This window comes from Kogia breviceps, chromosome 6 (assembly GCF_026419965.1).
Source record: "Kogia breviceps isolate mKogBre1 chromosome 6, mKogBre1 haplotype 1, whole genome shotgun sequence".
Taxonomy (NCBI): domain Eukaryota; kingdom Metazoa; phylum Chordata; class Mammalia; order Artiodactyla; family Physeteridae; genus Kogia; species Kogia breviceps.
Window position 1 is genome coordinate 112,294,962 of NC_081315.1, and position 11,760 is coordinate 112,306,721.

Sequence of the window (11,760 nt, forward strand, 5' to 3'; positions counted from 1 at the left end):
GCCTCTCCCGTTGCAGAGCGCAGGCTCCGGACGCGCAGGCTCAGCGGCCATGGCTCACGGGCCCAGCCGCTCTGCGGCACGTGGGATCTTCCCGGACCGGGGCATGAACCTGTGTTCCCTGCATCGGCAGGCGGATTCTCAACCACTGCGCCACCAGGGAAGCCCTAAATATCAGTATTTTAATAAGTCCAGTAAAACAACTTACAACTGGTCAGCTCTATTTGTTTATACTCTGCTATGTTTCCATTTCCAAAAGAATACTTAAACCACCGGTCTCATTTTAAAACCCAACTTAAATTTAGAAAAATCACAAAAATGTAACTTAAAGCAACCATGTTCATGGCATTTATTGTTCATAGTTGCTGGGTCTTGAAATTTACAATATTTACAAATTTACAATAGTATATCCCCCATTAAGAAGGCAGAAGAAGGTAAAGAAATCAGAAAATATGGAAAAATGAGCTTTTTAAGGACCGTAAGAAATATCATGAAGTCCATTAAAAAGTAGAAAGTTTATACTCCTTACTCATAGAGAGGCTCTCAAGTTCTCAGAGTGCATTAACTTTTATTTTGAAAACAATTCTATGATTTTGCTCACCTGACTTCCAAACCCTCTTATGATGTTATACATTAAAATGTAGGAAGAGGTTGTGATAGAGACAAATTGAGAGCAGCGTGAGTGACAGCTGACAATGAAAGAGATGGAAAAGATTGCAATCTAATGCTACAAAATGTGGGAATAAATGTCTTTTTCATAGGGGATATTTATAGTTTTGGCCAGCCAAGCATCATTCTCCTCCTTTTTTTTTGGTTGATAGAACACTAATTTTCTTTTGTGGAATCCATGCCTCCTCTATTCCCCATACATATGGTTCATGTGAGACTCTTATCCTTCCCTCTCTAATCCCCATGCTCCACCAATGCTCCAGAGATGAGGACACGCTTGGCCAGCGAGAGAACTCCTTCCCTGGTCACCTGACCAGCTCAGGCATGAGCATGTGACCCACAGCTGGCCAATGAGAGTCAGGTTTAGGGTGTTTACTGGAACCATTAAGAAAGAGTTTTCTTTCTGTCCGGGTTGCTAAGCCCAGACTTGCTGTTGACAGTTGTAACATACAAGAAAACCCTTCTAAAGAATGAAGTAACTAACCACAGAACAAAGCAGAGTCTTAATATGGAAAGACAGAAAGAGAAGGCTCTAAATTAATAATCACATTGCTGGTACCCCTGAAAGCAGCTCCTTTTCAGTTAGGTGAGCCAATAAATTTCCTACCAGTTTGGCTGGGTTTCTGTCACTTGCCACCAAATAAATCTTTAGTAAGAATTTTCATACCTGAATTGGCCCTGAAGGAGCCCCTGTATAATAACAGATGTTTAGAAAGGTGATTCTACATCTTTAAGAAAATGAAAAGAAAAGAATTAGGTAGAAATATTTTGTTTTAAAAGGCATCAAAATATACAGTACAGTTTAGAGCTTTTCTTTTTTTTTCTCTAGAATTTATTTATATATGCATCAAAATGTGAACTCAAAGACTATACTCCTTAACAAGATCACTTTAATTCTTTTCAAGTTGCCTGGATGGTTCATAAATATTCAAACCTAGCATTCTGTGTTGGCAAATTTGTAGAGCTTTTCTTTAAAGCGAATGTTAAACAAAAATGTTGCATTCAGTAAAATAGGTGTCAGTTACCAATAAAATTAATTTAAATGAAATGCTTTGTTTTTCAACAATGCTAGTTAAATGATATACTGTAGTTAACGGACCCTAATTAATTCTTTTATTGTGTTCATGGAAGTCTTTAAAAGTCTTTGGGTCCAGTAAAGGTTCAACAGAGTTAAGAATCTATGTGAGATGCTAGGTGTCTGAGATGGAAAAGTTAAAAAGTGAGGAAATATGGAGAAACTAGATGGCTTCTAAGCAGCTAAAAATCACTCATAGTTTAATGGAATAATAAAAGTTGGAAAGGCCTTTAGAAATTACCTTGTCCAATCTCTTTCATATTTAAATAAGAAAACTAAAACTCAGAGAAGCTAAATAACTTTTCTCAGTGAACACAGCCAATATCAGCCAAGCCCCATAGTAAAACTAGAAAAATTTGTGAAATGAGGTAGTTCTTTAATCTATCTTTGACTTCATGTCCTTTCTAGCAAATCACTGCATTATAATTTTACATTTTTGTTATATTTTCTTTAAAATTCTACTTGTATATACCCATAGTTAATTATAAGTTTGAAAACACATTCCACAAGCAAATATAAATATTAAATTTTTCTATCTTTTGTTCAGCTCTACTTTTTTCCATTGTTATCAATGTTATAGAGTTTATTACAAACAAAAAATTTTTACTAATCCATTTAAGTTGTGCAACATTGGTAGCAAAATGAATGAAATAAGAACTTTTATTCTATTCTCTTGACAAATATTGTTTACATATTCTGAATTATCAGTTAACTGGCTAGGTGACAACTTGCCACTTAAACATGACTTAAGATTCTAAGAATTAAGAAGCTTTTCATTTAAAAAAATCCAGTTAAACTTAGATGGTTTGAGAGATTTTTGTATATCAGAAAATTATACTGAGAACTAGGAAGGCAAGGTACATTGTAAATAAACAGTAAAAGGGCCTATACACAGAACCAAGTTTTTTTTCCTGCCTCTCAATCAGGATATTGCTTTATTCAGACTGATACACAATCTGTAAACCATATTAGAAAAAAATGTATGTTTTTCAAATGGTGAAATTTTATAGACTTCATAAATTCAGTAAATAATGTGAGCTTAATAAAAGTTCTCTGACTCAAATACAGATTTCAAGAGAAGAATGAGGCTTGACATAAGCCCAGGGACATGACTGTTGTGACTGCCCACTTGCTTAGTTTGTAGGTCGAGCATTTTCTAAAAACAAATGGAAAGGCTATTGGCCAATCATGCCTCTCTTTAGCATTCCCAGTATACGGAATTTCCTACAGTACTGATAAACATACTTAGAAACTATCTTGATTTAATTTGAGCTTTATTTTCCAGTGTTAGGCACATATGCCACCAAAATCATAGAGCTGTGGACTTCAAAGGAACAGTCTCCTTTGTCTTTCCTCCAAACTTGAGAGAAAACTGCAGATCAAGAATAATAGATCAAAAACATGAGCAGTTCTGGTATGTATACATACGTAAATAAATAGGAGAAAGTCTGTTAACATTAGTTGCCTTTGGGGAGGGAAATGGAGTTGTTGGAATTTCATTTTTATTCTCTATGTTTCTTTATTGCTAGTATTTTTACAATAAGAAGATTTTTCAGGGGCTTCCCTGGTGGCGCAGTGGTTAAGAATCCGCCTGCCAATGCAGGGGACACGGGTTCGAGCCCTGGTCCGGGAAGATCCCACATGCCGCGGACCAACTAAGCTCATTCGCCACAACTACTGAGCCTGTGTTCTAGAGCCCGCGAGTCACTGCTACTGAGCCTGCATGCCACAACTACTGAAGCCCGCGTGCCTAGAGCCCGTGCTCTGCAACAAGAGAAGCCACTGCAATGAGAAGCCCTCACACCGCAAAAAAGAGTAACTCACCGCCAACTACAGAAAGCCTGTGTGCAACAAAGAAGACCCAACGCAGCCAAAAATACATAAATTAAAAAAGAAGATTTTTAAATGCAATTTAAAATACGTTTAAAAAGAATTTACGCAATTCTTAGAGCTTTAGAGAAAAGAAAATGACACAGCTTTCCTTGATAATAATATTTTTCATAGATAGACTCTGGTAATTTGATTTTAGGCAACTTAATTCTACCTGCCACAATTTAAGTCATTTTTTTGTTTTTGTGGTTTTCAAAGAAGATGGGGGAACTGGCTAGAAGTTTCTACAGCAATTTTCAAATATTTTTTTAGGCCAGAGATCTTGTGTTAAATGAAACCTTATCCTGAAATCCAACAAATGGGACAGATAAAGGTGGAGCTGCAGAAGCCCTGTCCACTCACCCCTGTTCCTCCTGGCAAGTGAAGCACACTTTGAAAACCACTTCCATAAATATGCTTTCATATACAGAAAAAGGTTTGTTAAATCAGCCTTCTATTTTTCAGGTTATCTTATTAATCTAAGTGTTTAGTGCTTTCTGGGGCTTCCCTGGTGGCGCAGTGGTTGAGAGTCCGCCTGCCAATGCAGGGGATGCAGGTTCGTGCCCCGGTCTGGGAAGATCCCACATGCCGCGCGGAGCGGCTGGGCCCGCGAGCCATGGCCGCTGAGTGCGCGTCCGGAGCCTGTGCTCCGCAACGGGAGAAGCCACAAAAGTGCTTTCTGTAATATTCCAGAGGAAATGAAAGAATTATCAACTTGCAGATGTCCACAGGCTCTTGGGCAAGTAAAATACACTGATTGCTATCAACTGAATTACTGCTGAAAGATCATTACATGGATAAAGACAGGTTGTTCTTGTTATTTTCTGTCTTTGGTAGGACAGGCTGACATTTAATGGGGTGACTGTACTGAGAATTTACATATATTGCTGGAGTACTCTATGCACTGTATTCATGCATTTGAAAAAGCATCTCCATGATTGTTCATTAAGTACTCTATAACAATTATAATAAAAAATCTCCTATCTTTGGTGTTCATCCATTTATGTGTTAAAAGTGTAGGGTTTCCATACCATACAGTATTTCTATGTAGAACATATTGAAACTTTCCAATTTCTGGATTCTGCTAATCAACTCTGATCTAATGCTCATTTCCCAAAAGAAGCCCTATTCCATCAGTGAGGAATTCAGATTAAGTGAAGAGTAGGGCTTAAAATTTCCTTCACAATTCATTACTGAAATGACTAAGCATGTCTCCTTGAATGAGCTACCTTATCGGAAAGTATTAAGTGTTCCAGCTGCATGCAATCAAGTTATCAAAAGAAAACAACCACTATTCTATTTGGTTAATTAATATAGTGATTTGATTGAATCATCATGAAGTAAAACACTATGCAATGAGATAGGAATAAAAGGAAATTATCCCCAGGTAAGAAGGGACCCAATACTTGCTTCTCTTTTTAAAAAATCTCTCCCCCCACCCAAAGGCAAATATGTTTAATTGAAAGTTTAAAATACTACTTGTAGGCTTACTAAAATCAGAATCTCCAGAGACTGAATCTCCCCAAGTGTGGCAATGTGACTTATTACCTACCTAAGAGCCACTGCTCAGGTATGCCAGTGGGTCCCTTCACCAGCCCTAGGCATAAATCATGACTGGTCTAAGTCAATCTCTGTAACATCAATCCTCTGCCAGCTGTTGGTTTAAGGATGAGCATGATTCATTTCTTGCCAATGAAATTTGCGGGCAAAGCTATTGCGGACCACTGGGTAAGATTTTCCTTCCTAATATAAAGACAGAGAGGCAAGAGGAGAACCCTCTTCTGTGTGTGTGTGTGTGTGTGTGTGTGTGTGTGTGTGTGTGTGTGTTAGCAGGGGAGGATGAAGCTGTGGATGGGGACTGTGTTTCTTGGAATTCTAGCAGCCATCATTTATCCATGAAGAAAAAGTCAAGATTAGCTAATGGAAAGCAACCTGGACCTTGATATCAACGTGCCACTGAGCAAACCTTGGATCTACTTACCTTAGATATTTTGTCTTATGAAAAAAGAAGCTTGTATTTTTGAAGGCAATTTTGGCTGAATATCCTGTTACTTATAGCCCAAAGCATCCTAACCAATACAACAGGTGACTCTGATGCAGAGCCGTCTCTGAGAACTCTGATAAGGAGCAGTGATGAGGAACCTTTGGTTTACACGTCTCACTAGCTTCTTGACATGGTGCAAAACCTTCACAGAGGATGAACAAATACTGATAGAACACTGCCTTCGTATCGAAATGTCTCAAAAATGTCCAGAAAATAACATTTCAGTAGCTAAAAATCAGTGCCAAGGTTTTTAGCACCATCCTTTTCGTCTTTAGAGATTGCATAGCTTGTAAGGTTATATATTTTTTCTGCCCTATCCCTGAAGTTTAGTTATAATATTTGAATATTGAATTTTTAAAAGTTGGGCTTATAAACATACGATTGTTTTGTTACTTTCTACTCATGAAACAAAACAACAAGAACAACAAAACACAACTACCATCACTGCCTGGGGTTTCATGTTTTACTTCTCTACTTGGTAAAGTTCTACGAGTCTTTCAAGATCTAACCCAAATGTCACCATCTCAGTATTTCCTAACTCCATGTAGACTAACTCTGTCCCTCTTTTTTCTCTCTAAGGACTCATTCATTCAACAAACCTCTGTTAAGTTCTTACCATGTTCTAGCCCTTGTGTTAGGGATTTGAATGTGAACAGTCTGACACAGTTCCTATGGTCAAAGGTTGCAACCTAGTCAGAGTATGACAGATCATTCCCTAGGTAGCCATAATGGAGTGTGGTTAAGTTTCAATTTAAGGCACATGAGATAAGCAACCCCATCTTTTCACAATCATTGAAGTTCATCAGCCTTTTACTGGGCTTCTATGGTGTGTAAACACAAGAGACAGAAAGATGAATGAGATGCAGTCTCTGCTCTTTAAGAAAGGGACAGAGATTGCTATGTGTTAACCAACCCAGTCTCCTCTGCTGCCTAGACACACAGATAGTTGACATTTCCCAGCCTCCCTTGCAGGTCAGTGTGGCAAGTCCCTGAGTCTGGCAAAGGGATGTCGGCATAAATGATGTGTTGTACTTCCACTGCTGTAAGAAAGAGCCCATGTTTTTTTAATTTTTTGCGGTACGCGGGCCTCTCACTGCTGTGGCCTCTCCCGTTGCGGAGCGCAGGCTACGGACGCGCAGGCTCAGCGGCCATGGCTCACGGGCCCAGCCGCTCCGCGGCATGTGGGATCCTCCCGGACCGGGGCACGAACCCGCGTTCCCTGCATCGGCAGGCGGACTCTCAACCACTGCGCCACCAGGGAAGCCCGAGCCCATGTTTTACATTATGCTTTCTCTTTTCCTGTCCATTGCCTGGAAACTAAGGACTCCAAGGTCTTAGGGGATGGCAAAGCCATAATATAAAAAGAGTTAGCGTTCCTGAATCACTGAGGAGAAGGCCACCAGCTGAACACCTGGTTGGACTTTATATGAATGAGAAATAAGCTTCTATTGTGTTAAGTTACTGAGGTTTTGGAGATTATCTGTTACAGCAGCTAGTGCCACTTTAAGGTAATTTAATTATAATGTGAGAAGTGCAGGCATAGAGTTAAACAGGAGAGAGGAGATAATGCCCTTTGTGGCTGATACTCGAATCAAGCCTTGAAAGGTGACTCAGTCTCGAAAAGAAAATAAAGACCATTACAGGCAGAGGAACCACATGATTAAAGGGTAAGGGGTAAAAAGGAAAGTGCAGGTAGGGAATTTTGTGCACATCCATGTCCATGAGATCGTAATGAGCATCATATGCAAGCTACGTCGAGCGGTCAGAGGAAAAAGGACATGAAAACCCTGAGTGTAAATCCTTCTTCTGTCATTGCCTCCTAATTGGGCTGTTTGGGGCAAGTTACTTAGCCAGTCTGGACAATTTTCTTCAACCGCAAAATGGTGATAATGCCTATGTCACAGAAAACCTTAAACTAGTACTAAGTACATAAAGGAGTCCCCAAAAAGTCCCCCCAGTGCTTTATCTTCCTTTCACGAGATTCTCCTTGAGAAAGAAGCATACATGTACTGTACTGAAGAGCACAGATAAGGGACACTGGTAAACTCAAACCTTTCATTCCTCCTTATGAACCACAGAAACATAAATAATAGATTCCTTGAAAAAAACACATAAAGAGCTTTTACTGTATTGGCAAGGTATACTTAATAACTTTATAAGGCTGTTCAAAACTCTTTCAAACTTAGCATCATTGCACTTTCCTTAACATGGATGACCCAAGACTACACAGAATGCTTCCCTCATTACACAAGTGCATATACAGGGAGCTCCATCTCCCCACATACTAGTTTCCTAGGCTTTGAGTGAAAAAGATGTAAATTCCTTTTCCCCAGAGGAAACATCTGTTCTATCATTAGGGTCTGTGTGCCAACCAAGAGTCAGTGGCCTCCCAATTATCCACAGGACTCGTGAACAGTTAGTCATGAACCAGATTGTCAACAATCTCTTATGATATACTCTGAAAATGTTTTAAATGAAGAAATGTTTTACATTATACTTGTAGAGCAAGAGACTTCAGAGATAATCTAGTGTATGGGTAACAAACTCAAATACCTTCAGGGGCCAACTCAAATGTAGGAGTCTGTAGCAACTAGAGAGGGCAGAGCCCAAATGAAGGCATTCAAATCACTGCCAGGCCCTGGATCTAATCTCATGGTTTCATTTCCCATCTAAAGAAACTGAAGAGATTAGCTTTAGGTGACTTTTAGAGGCTATACAGCAAACATATAACTCAGAGTCAATGCAGAAAACAGACACCATTCCAAATATTTTAAGCAGAAAGAGATTTTATACAGAGAATTAAGTGAATTGTTGAAAGGCTAGAGATTGTTGAAAGGGCTTCAGGTGCAGGGTCTTGGCTGGGCCTCTGGGAATGACTTCCAGAACACTACTAGATGAGCCACCAGGGAATATACTATATTTGCCACAATCAGGAGGCCTACAGGAACCAAGGAGTTCAAGAACATACTGTACCTGTGATCCTGAGAAGCTGGGATCTGGAAGCTGTCTGGACAGGGAACTCAGAGTACATTCACTACCTCCCTCAGCTGCCACTTGACAGCCAGAGAGCTGGTGATTCAACATGGCATGCTGAGTCTAGTTGCTGTAAGTCCCTCCCAACACCCACAGTTCTAGAGCCTGGACACAGGCACCTTGTGTGCCTTCCGTGCTAACAGAAAACAGCCAAAAACATCAGGGAGGAGCAGGGAGGCTTCTGCCTTATCTCTGCCTTTGAAATCTCAGGCAAGTCATCCAGAACTCTAATTTACACCCAGAACTCTAACTGGAAGGGAGTCTGGGAAATGTTTTTAGCTTTCCTGTTTCTCCTGTACAAGAAGGCACACTAGCCACAGGTAGGAATGAGTGTGAGTGCCAAACTTCCATATCCAGCACAGCAACTTTCTGTGTAGGCCCCAGGATTCAGACTTACATCACTGATTTTCCCTACTTATTCTATCATGCCTTCTGTGGAAACTCTAAAAAGTAAAAATCTAGTCAATAGGACTGTAATTCTAAAGACCTTAATATGCTAGAAGATATGTGAACCGGTCATTTTGCTCACATCATTAGTATAGGGTAAATCACACTACCTAATTAATCGTTAGGTATATTCTGATGCATTGGATTTTGAGCTCCTGAACTGTATTCCATTCTTATTTGTATCTCCTGTCCCCAGGCCTGCTTGGCCCACAGAAGATGCACAGGTATTTGCTGAATTGAAATGTTTCATTCTTGACTTAGAGAGAAACAAACAGTAAACCAGAATTTCACGAGATACTGTATAGCAGCAATAATATCAGGTGGAGGGCCCATTATAGACGAATGGGGAAAGGGGGTTTTAGCCTTTCAGAGAAAACAGAGGTAGATCTGGCAAAGTAAAGCACCTGCTCTGTCTCCAGCCACTGGTGTACTGGATTTCTCGATGCAAGGCTAAAGTTTAGTGGTGTCTCCCTGCTATTGATCTTTTGGGCAACAAAACACACCAGAATTCAGGGTGAGATAACAAGCCTGACATAACAAGCTGATGCCTGGTAAGTAAAATAAAGCCACAGACTCAGCGTGCGCTTTGAGCAGGGGCTTATTTATATTCCCCAATCAGAAGGAATTGATGAGTCTTTGCACATGAGGGGTGCTCATCCAGGCCACAGTAGCAGCAACGTATAGTGGATTTGAGAACTAAAACAAAACGAACAAGAAAAACCTACTCCAATAACAACTAACGACAGGAGACACACACACACCCACACCCACACCCACCCACCACTCTGCGTACAACCAGAAGGCGCTGGGCGCTAGCTCCAGCCTCTGGCCCGGCACTAGAGGATTGCCGCCACGGCCGCCGGTTTAATTTACGCTCAGTGCTCTCCAGGGGCTACTCACCTAACGCTCTCCGGCGCAGGCAGCCGGCTCAGCCCCATGGATGCGAAAAGGGGCTCAAAGGCCTGCGGTGGAGCCCGGCAGAGCCGGTTTCCGGGTGGCGCATCGCCCCAGGCGGCGGCGGAGGCTGCAATTATTGCAGATAGCGGGGCGCTGGGCGCGCCGCCGGGTGTCCGCGGCCCCGCCTTCCCCTCGGCGTGGGCGGTTCCGGGAAGGCGGCCGGGCGCGGGCTGTGTGGACCGTTCAGGGAGCCCGAGCGGGTAGGGACCCTGTAGCTGCCACCCCACGCGCTCTCCGCGGGTTTGGGGCCTCAGGGGGCGGGCGCGCGGCTTTACTGGGGGCCCGGAGAACCGCAGGTCCACTTCCTGGGACCTCCGGGCGGCGCCGCGTAGTGGGTGGCCTCGCCGGCCCCTGAGGACCGGACGAGCGTGTCTCCCCGGGAAGCTACAGGGATGGTTGCCCAGCGCGCGCCGACCCTGGCGCCGTCTCGGCCGGCGATGACGAGCTCCTGGGCGAGGACGCGCAGCACTGCCTCTTGCGGAGCCAGGAGTGCGGCCCGGGCAGCGAATTGCTGGCTTTTTCGTTCCCTTCTACATTCTGGATTTTCACTCCACCTTTTTAGTTGTGCTTTTTAGAAGTGTCTTCTCAGGTGGGGCGGGAAGACCTCTCTTCAGGTGACCAGTTAAGGGGGATACATAACTTGTTCTCCCTTTTATCGCTTAACACTTGCCCCTCTTGCGCTTCTGACTTTAACTTCTCCATCAGCATTCATTTAATTCTGCCTTCCATTTCCGTGTCTTCCTTTCCTCTATATTTCCCTCCCCCTCCCCTTTCAACTAAGTGTGTGTATATGTGCGTGTGCCCCTTTCGGGGTAATTTTCATTTCCTACAGAAATAAAAATTTTCTTACCTGTTTTTCACTCCTTTAAACAAGTGCCAATTTTAATCGCTGTTTTTTGCAGGCAAGAGGTACAATGTCACGTAAATGTCTCCACCAGGCAGAAACCACTCATTCTTCTCTCTTAGGTCCTCCCTTATGGAGAGAATGGATGAACCTAGGTTCCGTCTATTAAGCTTCTTCAGAGCATCTAAAATGATTATTTTCCTAAACGGAACTCTTCCTCTCCTAAAGTTCGCAAAAAGTTTCTAGTGACATCCAGCTTCCTCTTATAACAGGAATCAAATATATTTTTCCATTTATTTCAGTCATATGATTGATACATCACATGATTTGATCAACACGACTTTGGAGAACATTGAACTTTTTGGCTAGTTTTTACTTTTTTATTGTTTATAATGTTTTATAGTTATCTCTGAGAGAACTAACTCTGAGGGAGCATTTGTTAATATTTAGAGTCCATTTTGCAGTATTCATCATGTGTTTATTTATTTACTTGGCTGCACCAGGTGTTGGGTGCTGCATGAGAGATCTTCCATCATACTTGTGACATGTGGGATCTTTAGTTGCGGCACGCAGGATCTAGTTCCCTGACCAGGAATCAAACCCGGGCCCACTGCATTGGGAACACCCAGTCTCAGCCACTGGACCACCAGGGAAGTCCCATCATGGGTTTATTTACAATTCATTTTTTCATAGCTTACATATACATGTATAATGGGCTCAGAGCATGAAGTACTTCATAAAAGCTTAAAAGCTTCAGTGTTCCATTACTTCACTTGATAAGAAGTTACAGCATTTTGATAATGATACATCAAAAGAAACCCAAGT

The 11,760-nt window shown here is 41.8% G+C and overlaps 1 protein-coding gene across 5 annotated transcripts in view; it reads right to left on the reverse strand.

The window, feature by feature from the left end:
* The window catches only part of SLC9B2 (solute carrier family 9 member B2), a 51,067-nt gene extending 40,485 nt beyond the window's left edge, over positions 1–10,582 (reverse strand). For 4 of the 5 annotated variants that reach the window (XM_067036424.1, XM_059067461.2, XM_067036423.1 and 1 more), the window contains exon 1: positions 10,035–10,582. The gene's annotated coding sequence lies outside the window, so the exon portion shown is untranslated. The remainder of the gene's footprint in view (positions 1–10,034) is intronic. The other variant, XM_067036425.1, reaches the window with a different exon arrangement.
* Positions 10,583–11,760: the final 1,178 nt, after the last annotated feature.